Source organism: Lissotriton vulgaris, chromosome 2_1 (genome assembly GCF_964263255.1).
Source record: "Lissotriton vulgaris chromosome 2_1, aLisVul1.2, whole genome shotgun sequence".
NCBI classification, from domain to species: domain Eukaryota; kingdom Metazoa; phylum Chordata; class Amphibia; order Caudata; family Salamandridae; genus Lissotriton; species Lissotriton vulgaris.
Window position 1 is genome coordinate 1,013,567,433 of NC_141687.1, and position 10,673 is coordinate 1,013,578,105.

Sequence of the window (10,673 nt, forward strand, 5' to 3'; positions counted from 1 at the left end):
CTGTGTCATTTAGCATAAGCAAAGACAGGCCCCCGACAATCATGTGCCCCCCGGAAGATCCCACTGTCAAGTCTGTGGCCATTGTAAGTGATGTTGCAAAAGGGTAGTCTGAGGGTGGACCTGAATTAGACCCAGCACATTGAATATATCCAACCAAACCGGTAAAGTCTGGCGGATCCCCACCAAGCAACAACCCCCCCCGCTTGTGACTCCCCTGTTTATCTAATGTGGGTCTAGTGAATTTGTCTATCTTCCCCTGGGCAGGGTCCACTGCCCTATCTTTGCCTATGCTGTCTTGAGGGTCTATGGAGTTCAGTTGAATTCACTTTGTGTGGGGCTTGTAGTGGGTTACCCCTAAGTCCACATAACGGTGCCAATCTGAAACAGGGTGGCCCTCAACATATCAAGCTCACTAGGCCTTGGATCTTGGCAAGAGCGGCCCCCAGAGCCAGCAACCACGCCTCAGCCCCTATTGTTGTGTTCTCCCGGGGTGGGGGGGGGGGCTCCTCACCGTCAGGCTCCATCCCCAGCCCTGACCAGTACTTTGTCTTACTGCCGTTGGTGTCCACTGTTTCAGCTTGTTACTGTCTGGAATTCACCATGCTTCAGACCTTTCACTTCAAAGGGGTGGCCCATGCCAGTCCTCCCCTACAACACCCCTGCTGCCCCAGGCCACACTAATTCTGTTACTGCATGGGGGCTGGTCCAGAATACTCACGTTCCAACCAGTAGGGCGATGCTTCTAGCATCGGTAAAGGGCCACAGCCCTCGACTCTCCACAATGCACCCGTTTCAGCTCCAATCACCTTCTGGCCTCTTATGTGTTGGCCAGTGCTGCTTTCATGCATAGGTGAGCTGCCCCGCGGTCAAAAAAAGGGATTGCTGGTTGCGAGGGAGACAGCGGCACTATCCCTCGCATCTCTATCCCTGCCTGCATTGACTAAGCTCAAGATTGTGTCAGATTTCAGGGGCCGGAGGTGGTATTCGAAGCTTGCTGCCACCATCTGACCAGTAGCCACACCCGTCAGATTTTTTTTCTTCTTAATTCTTCATATGGCATGTCACCTGTCAACTACTGGGTCACCAGCAAGTCAGTGGAGGATGCTTCCGACTGTTGCATAGATGCTGGTCTTGCAGAAGTATGCAGTGTAACTTGCCTGACCATTGGTGGAATTATTGTATATCATGTAGCCATATACTTCTTCTCTGTCATGGAGTGATGCCTATATACATCAATTTCAGAAAAGGCACCTAATGTGCGTGCCAAACCTTAGAACTGACAATGGATGCTACCAGCTGTAGCCGATCAGTAGAAATTAGGTGCAGCTTTTGCCTGTGTCTCAGCATAATGTCGGTGGAAAATATGAGAACAGCCCAATGTGTGGCTGAAAACTGCCATTCTGCTCCCCCTTTAGAGGGCCAGTTGTCACCGATAACAATGATTTAATGTACTATATATGCTTTCATTGCTTCCATTGGAACAGGTAGAGTTTATGGTTCATTATGCCTCAAACAACGTTTTCAACTCACATCTGTATGTCCAAAGGTTGTGTCTTGGCTGCATGTAAACTAGTGTCTACACATTGTGGATGTATCCTTCTTCTTTTCAGGGCTTTTAGATATCTGCGACATAGACAGAGTACATATTATTTTGGGAAACAAAAATGGTTTCATTTTGCATACTGAGGTTAGTTTACTATATGATTTTCCGTGATCATGGATTGTGTGATGTCTGTGTACAACACATAATTATTAAACATTTTAATGTTCATGTAATGTATGGCTTGTACGGAAATATATAATTGCCAAAAAAAATTTATACGAAGGAGGTCTTTACAAATATTATTTGGTTGATCAATTCATTTATTTCTAATCAAAACAATGTTTTTAAATTAGTTTGCATTCAGTAAGATTCTCAGAAAATTAAGCAACTTCTATGTTGGAGGATAAAATTATGATTAGCCAACAGTTAGTTGGAGTTCTTTACCAAGAAGCGAGTAGTAAATGTGTGATCATCAGGTAGGTAAAGAGAATAGTCCAGGCACTCATATTAGGAAATAACTTTTTGCACCTCTTGTGGCATGTTCTTCAGTGTTTTCCTCAATCGAGCCAGATAAACTATCAATCCTGAGGGCCATTCGAGAGGCCTGAGTGTCAATGTGGGGCGGTCACAGGTGGATCAGTGGGAAGTAATGTCATGCTTTCTTCGGGGCTGCCAGCAATATATGTTCCAGGGACGAACCTGGCAGAAGATGTTACTTGACCACACAAAGCGATGGCTAAATTAGAAACTGCCGCAGTCACTGTTTGGAAGTCATCCAGCACCACCCCAGAATATCGAGTTATGACACTCATGTGATATGTCTAGAGATCATTCTGGGCCCAATAGATCTCCATCTATGGCCTCAGGAGATCATCTGGGACCTTACAATGTCAATTATGCAGGCCAGCTGACCCTCCTGTCATGCATTTTCACATGTGAGGTCTCCACTCACGAAGTTCATATTAGTGAGCACACCCTGAGCCTCTATCTCTGCAGCAGGTCATGCCACAGCCCTCTCCAAACTTCCCTATGACCTTGACTGCATGACTGCATGACCACCACAGTAGTAGCTTGACCCCATCTTCTCCTCCAGCAAACACATCTCTTTCAGCCACTCCACCGGACTCCATTGGACTGACCACAGCTGCATCCACTTCAGCTTCAGAAGAACCACGACCCACCACCGCCCACAACAGATTCCTCGCAGGAGCTGGAGCAAGATCACCACCGAGCAGCTCGCCACCTGCCTCTGCCAGAACCCTCCCGCCAGCACAACGGACCCCAACAAAGCAGCCAACAACCTCACACAGTGGCTCACCAACTGCGCAGATGACCTCGCACCACTGAAGAACCCTCCCAGCAGACCCGGCAGCAAGAAACCCCCCTGGTTCACCGACGAACTCAAGATCTCCAAGAAGAACTGCTGCACCCTCGAGAAAGCCTGGCGCCACGACCAGACCACAGACAACATGACGGCCCTCAAGCACGCCACCTGCAAACACCACCAGCTGATCCGCACCACCAAGAAGACAGCATTCAAAGAACGACTGGACAACAATGCCCACAACAGCAAGGAACTCTTCAGCATCGTCAAAGAGCTCTCCAACCCCAGCGCCGGAAACAACGACATCACTCCCTCGCAAGACCTCTGCGACTCACTCGCCTCGTTCTTCCACCGCAAGATCGCCGATATACACAACAGTTTCGGCGCACCAACCATGCACCCAACCACCGAACCAACGCCCCCCACCACCACCATCTGCGCCTGGACCCCGGTCAGCACCGAAGACACCACCCGCACGATGAACACCATCCACTCCGGATCACCAACTGACCCCTGCCCCCACCACGTCTTCAACAAGGCCGACTCCATCATCGCACCCCAACTCCGGGACATCATCAACACCTCCTTCAACACCGCCACCTTCCCGGAGATCTGGAAGCGCGCCGAGCTCAGCGCCCTCCTGAAGAAACCAACAGCGGACCCCACCAACCTCAAGAACTACCGCCCCATCTCGCTCCTCCCTTTTCCTGCCAAAGTCATCGAGAAGACCATCAACAGACAGCTTGCCGCCTTCCTCGAGACAAACGTATCCCTCGACCCCTCGCAGTCTGGTTTCCGAGCCAACCACAGCACCGAGACCGCCCTCATCACAGCCACTGACGACATCAGATCCCTGCGCGACAACGGGGAAACAGCGGCCCTCATCCTCCTGGACCTCTCTGCAGCTTTCGACACTGTCTGCCACCGCACCCTAGTACAGCGCCTCAACAACATCGGAATCCAAGAGAAGGCACTGGAGTGGATCATCTCGTTCCTCGCCGGAAGAACCTAGAGAGTCTGCCTCCCCCCATTCAGATCCAAGACCACCGAAGTCATCTGCCGCGTACCACAAGGATCATCACTCAGCCCAACCCTCTTCAACTTCTACAAGAGCCCTCTCGCAGCCATCGCACGCAAACACAACCTCAACATCATCTCCTACGCCGACGACACCCAGATGTCCTCTCCCTCACCAACGACCCCGCCACCGCCAAAACCAGCCTACACGAAGGGATGAAAGACGTCGCCGAATGGATGAAGAACAGCCGCCTGAAACTGAACTCAGACAAGATGGAAATCCTCATCCTAGGATCATCGCTCTCCGCCTGGGACGACTCCTGGTGGCCCCCTGCCCTGGGCACCACTCCCAAACCAACGGACCATGCACGCAACCTGGGCTTCATCCTGGACTCCTCCCTCTCGATGACCAGACAAGTCAACGCCGTCTCATCATCATGCTTCAACACCCTGCGCATGCTCCGCAAGATCTTCCGTTGGATCCCCACCGAAACCAGGAAGACGATCACCTAGGCACTCGTCACCAGCCGGCTGAACTACGGAAACACCCTCTACGCCGGAACCACAGGCAAACTTCAGAAAAGACTCCAGCGCATCCAGAACGCCTCCGCACGACTCGTCCTGGACATCCCCCGACACAGCCACATCTCCGGCCACCTGAGAGACCTGCACTGGCTCCCCGTCAGCAAGAGGATCACGTTCAGACTCCTCACCCACGCACACAAGGCCTCCACGACCTGGGCCCCAAGTACCTCAACAACCGCCTGGCCTTCTATGCGCCCACCCGCCAGCTTTGATCATCCAGCCTCGCCCTCGCCACCGAACCACGCATCCGCAAAGCCACCGCCGGGGGAAGATCCTTCTCCTACCTGGCAGCCAAGACATGGAACTCCCTCCCGATCCACCTCCGGCTGACCCAGGATCATCTCTCCTTCAGGAAGCTCCTCAAGACTTGGCTCTTCGAGCAGTAACGGACCCCTCCCCCCCAGCGCCTTGAGATCCTCCCGGGTGAGTAGCGCGCTATACAAATGCCCATGATTGATTGATTGATTGATTGTGGATGCACATCAGTGGCCTGATTCACAAAGGTAAATTTAGACTTAGAAAATTCAAAAAGGGCATTTATGAGTACTACCTTTATGTTTGTACTCAGATGGATCTGAAGATTTAGTTGCTACTACATGTGCAATAGCACTATCAGTTCTACAGAAATGACACACATGCTTCTGAAGCCCCTTCTATAATAGCATAATGCCCCCGGAGGCAAAATAAGTGGTCACATACGCCCGTTGCACACACCCCACCCCCCCCCCCCCAGGGCTCCAGCTGCAATATGACTCTTGAAAGTCAAAACGTCTGTCAAAGTCAATATGTGTTTTTAAGAAAAGTAAGCCTTCTAGGCAGTAATGTAATAGCACCAGGTGAAATAGCCCTTAAGGCATTAACAAATATTCAGTTCATCTTCAGATGGTATGACCTATAGTTGTAGCTATATCTTCAGGAGTTGAGATATCAAAATGGAGTTAATAAAGTGAAGATTTAAAGTCTGTTCTATACAGAAGTTGGAATGACTGCAAATAGCAGAAATAGAGCTTGAAGAAAGGATTGAAACAAGAATAAACAATGAAGGAGGATGCAAGGCCTGTGGCAAAATGAAGCATAACTCAAGAACTGCATGAATACCAAAGAAACAAGGAGCAATCGTCCAAAAGATGCAGGCCTTCATGGAAGCTGACACAAAGACAGTCAGTTATGACAGAATAATAAGAAGGAAATGCTTCCTTTGACAGAGATCTATTACTGCATGGCTATCACATTATAAAGGACTGCATACTGAGCACGAATTTCATGAACTATCCAGGACTTTACCTGAAAACCAATCCCATGATTTTGCAGATTAGTGAAAGCAATGAGAGGAAAATATGGACACATCACGAGTGCCCTGTGCAGCAGTGTAAGTTCTGTGTACTCAACTATGAGTGACTGTCAGGGTTTCAAGATAAGTTCAGGGATCAGTGCCCCTAGTTGAACTGTGCGTTCTGGGATGATGAATGAATGAAACGAGGATGTGTGTGGGTTCATACATGTAATATACCATGTGAAGTGTGACACGGGCACCATACCTCTTTGAACCATTAGAGCAAATTAATGAATAGGTAATAAGGGCTTTGTGCATTGGGGAAAGATGGAGGGGGGAACATCAGCTTTGAACATAAGAAATGTGCTTCTGTGCAGCTATGTGTTGGAAATGGCCCTCTCTGGAGGGTTACCCCCAAGTAGGTTGCCTTCCTCCTCCCTTTTTTGGCGTTCATTTTTGTTGGCCTTAGAACTCTGTGCACTTTACCACTGCTAACCAGTACTATAATGCTCTCTCCTTAAAACATTGTAGAATTGGCTTATACCCAATTGAAATATTTAATTTACTTAGTCGGTAGTAGAGGGCATTACATGTGCCAATGGTCTGTAAATAAAATCCTACTAGTATATGTGCAGCACTGATTGTGCCTCCCACTCAAGTAGCCTTTTGAACGGACCTGTCATTGCAGAGCCTGGGTGTGAAGTTTTGAACTGCCATTTCGACCTGCGAACACACCTTCTTTTTGGCAGAATGGTTATGATGCATTTTTATATGGTGGGCAGGACATTCACCACCACCACTCTCTAAAAAGGGTTCTCAGAGAGTCTTTCTGTAGCATAAACAGGGCCTTGTTTTCCATGCTGAATGACTGAAGTTAGTTTTGTCACTGTTGCCAGCACCACCACTTTTGACTGCCCCATATTCTGCATCTGTTTCGAAGAGGCTAGTGCAGTATGTGCAGTGTGTGACTGCCAGTCCCAGGCGGACATGTTTGGAAGAGTGTGATCAACACTAGGCCTGCGACTGGCCAAGGGGAGAAGCAGGAAGAGATGTTCGAGATGACTCAGTGGTCCGGGCTGGTGAAGGTCATGACAAAACATCTGCTCTTCACGTTGTGAGGATGAGCTATGCTACAAACAAGATCTCAAGAGTACCGGCACATTAATACCACTGATTCAGGTAAATACAACTGTTCTTTACAAAGCTTATAAAAGTAGAAGACTGTGCTACTAGGTGTGATGTTGGAGAAATGTGAATGAAAGTAAATGGGGAATAACACGAGCTAACTATTTATGCATTCGTTTCGCCAGTGATTTGAACTTACACTGTAAATTAGCACCACCCATTCGCTGGTGGTAATTGCCTGTGAAAAACTGGATAAAGTGAAACGTCACTAACAGGAGCAAGTGTTAAAATGGGTGCAAGTAATATATGCATCCGTTTCAGCTTTAGATGCGACCCAGTTGGTTAAGGTAAAAAAGAAGATGCATGTTGAGAATACGAAGGTTATATGGTTCCAAATTGACATTTATGTCTTGAGGCTGTGTACTGTCTCAGCTCACTGTCTTAATATATAAACAATTTGAGGGCGCAGGGTCCATCCTCCAGACTCCTCATTGCATTATGTAGTCTAAAAAGCACATCTCTATCTGGTGGTTTGATTTAATTAAATTTAGAGCTCTGGCCATCAATGATTTTTATTTCAATTGACAGTGTTCAGAAAGGTCAGGATTGTGCCTTATTCACAGACACTAACATTTAATTGAAAATCTGGATTGTGGAAAGAGAAGTCACATTGTGAAAATGGAATACCTAGACATTCTACCTTAGAAATTAAAATATATTCCAACACAACGTGCTATTCTTCAAATATACCTTTGCACTGCTTTTTTGACAGAGAGGCCTGCATTTCAAGAGTCAAATAAAACTTTGCACGGCATTAAGTTTTATATAATGTGTGTTACTAATATCTATTATTGTTGTTTATTGGCAGAGTTTAGTATAAGGTTAATTATATACAAGCTATCTTTTCCTAAAGGATGGGCTTTGTTTCATCAAACCAATCTGTGTCCTTGAAAATATAAATCAATCCAAACTACCACGCATTTATCTTTTTCTGCCGATTTTATAAAATGGCAGAAATTGCCGAAACTGCGGCCTGTTGCCTTTACAAATTGTGGGACAAAATTTTTAGGTAAGGCTTTAGCCAAGACCTTTTGATTTTACTAAAATGATGTGTACAATAGAATTACTTAGAGCGGCTTTCAGCCACCCAGAGTAGTCTTTGTTGTGTCATTCCCATATTGCTTCCTCTCACAACAGTATACAGCATGGGCTAGTGAGTGGGTCAGACTACTTCAGCTTCTGGTTAATGTCACTTTGAGGGACTGCATTCTGCTCTTTCACAGGGTGCACATCCACAAAAAAGGGGTTTTCTTTATTCCCAGTGTTGCCTAGTGCGATGTTAGGATGCATTTCAAGTGAGCTCAGGGCTCATTCCAGGTTTATCAGTTACTGTCTTCTTCAAATGCTATCGTAAATTCCTTTTGATAAGCTTTTCTCAGGAAGATAACCTAACTGTATGATGTTAAATTTGCAGCACAATTGAGGCAGTCTTATTTAAACATATGTCGGGTGTAATTTGGGTTTTACTATCCAATATTTTATACTGTTAACCCTCTTTCCTTTCTTCTTTCCATCTTTTTTCTTTCATCCTATTTTTCTTTCCTTCTTTCATGTTTATTTCTTTCCTTTTTTCTTTCCTTTCTTGCCTTCTTTCGGCCTTCTTTTTCTTTCATTCGTTCTTGCCTTCTTTCCTTAATTTGTTTCTTCTTTTTTCTTTCTACCTTCTTCCCTTTTGATTCTTTCTTTTCTTTCTTTTTTAATTTCTTGCATCTTTCTTTTAGCATTCTTATCTTTTTGTTTTCTTTTTTTCTTTCCCTTTTACCTTCCTTATTTCTTCTTTCCTTCTTTCTTTCATTGGCTTCTTTCTCCCTTCTTTTTCTATCATTCTTGCTTGCATTCCTTCCTTCTTTTTTTATTCTTTTTTCTTTTTTGTCTTCTTCACTTTTGATTCCTTCTTTTCTTACTTTCTTCTTTTCTGTCTTTTTAACTTCTTTCCTCTTCCTTTTAGCATTCTTACTTTTTTCTATCCTTTTTTAGGTCTTGCCTGTCGATGCGCATGCGCATCGAGCAAGCGAGACTATGGGGGCTTATCCACTCTTTGTCCAACTTGCAAGGAATCGTGGCGATTCCTTGCAGTGCCCGTGACTTTTAAGCTCAATGCGCATGCGCATTGAGCTTAAAAGCGCGAGCACATGCCCCCAGCCGCCTGCTTTGCCTACTCTCCCGCCCCCTCAGTTCTTGATTGCACGGCCGCTAGGCCGTGCCTCCCCTACTCTCCTCCTCCTACTCTCCTCCCCTCGCCGTCTGTTCCCGCACTCCTCCCACACCCCCGCTCCGCCCCCTCCCCTGCCTGCCATGTGTCGTCGCATTTCTCCTCCCCCCTCCCCCAGCACGCGACGCCTTCCTCTTCTCCGCGGTGATTGCACAGCCCCTTGTTTTTTAGGACAACTGGTTCGCTGACACTCCTGCAGTAGCAAGCTCTCTGAAGTTGTGCTATCTTTCTAATTTAAAACAACGATGTAGAAGAGCCCGTCCAGCGTGAGATCCTGAGCGATAGGGCACCTCCGTTCATCGCCAGCAGCCACGACTAACAAGCTAGGTCACAATCTCGGTATTAACTCCTGAAGAAGTGACCACCCCTTCGTTCCTGCATTTTGATGGTCTGGCTTAACAGACCGCAATGGGCTTTGGCTCCGCCCACATGTCGGGAGTCACATGTTTGGAATTAGCATAAATTGTAGGTTTCCACAAAAAAGTGCTTGCCTTGCATGCATCGATTATCTTTGTTAATATACGTCTGCACCCAGAGCCTACGTTTTTGGTGGAAAATATTGCACCTGAGAAAATACGACTTTAACGATTTTACTTCCAGTTTCAGTCCCGGTTGGGACCCGCCTCTTCCGTGTTGGCGCCATGAGTAGAACATGTTCTTTTCTGAAGAGCGCTTCTTCCGTGGGACACTAAGCATGCGCATTCAATAGTGGCCATGTTGCGGTCAGGCGCTCGAATAATTACTCCTTTCCCCGTTTAGTTGGTGAAGTTGATTAAATATTCTCCTGACCCTATCATGGCAGCCGAAAGGACGTACCCTTTGCTTGTTTCGCTTAGGCTAGCGCATGCGCACCGCCTTTGGCTCTGGCACTTAAGAACCACAAGGGTGAGCTGCAGAAGTGGGGACTTGTTGCAGGATCGGTAATCTTTTGAGCAGAGCAGCTGTTGTGACTCTCAACACCATCGACCCAGCCATGTCTACAGCAGCGGTGCTAAGCGGCAAGACAGTCTCTGCATGAGTACCTGCACCTGTTTTAGGAATTGGGGTGGGCAAGGCTGTAAATTAGTTATTTGGGGGAGTTAAACAGCCTTGCCAACTACTATGCATGGGTGGTTAGATTAACGCGTTTAAGTGTTGTGGTCTGCATCAAGGCACTAAAATGCATAGTCAGGCATTAATAAAGCGCTCCGCGAGGGGAGGGGGGAGGTACAAGCTGGGACTGCAACCTTCAAGCGTGCCGCGGAAGTGCTCCACTTTCTGTGTGCACCTACTGTGCTGCTAACGAGTCTTGTCCCACACACTTGTCTGTTTTTGCAAGTTGACAAGACCCAGCACCTTGGTTTCACAGTGAGAAAGAGAGTGTTGAGATATTATAGTATACTCGGGTCTCACGCCTTGCCCACGCTGTCTTGTTTGTTCCCGCTAAAAGCGGCTGTGTCACTTGCCTGAGCACATTCGAGGAGTGCACGTTTGAGACTTTGAGCCCGTGTTCGGAGACTGCCCTTCCTCCCAATGTAACTTTTATCAAATCCTT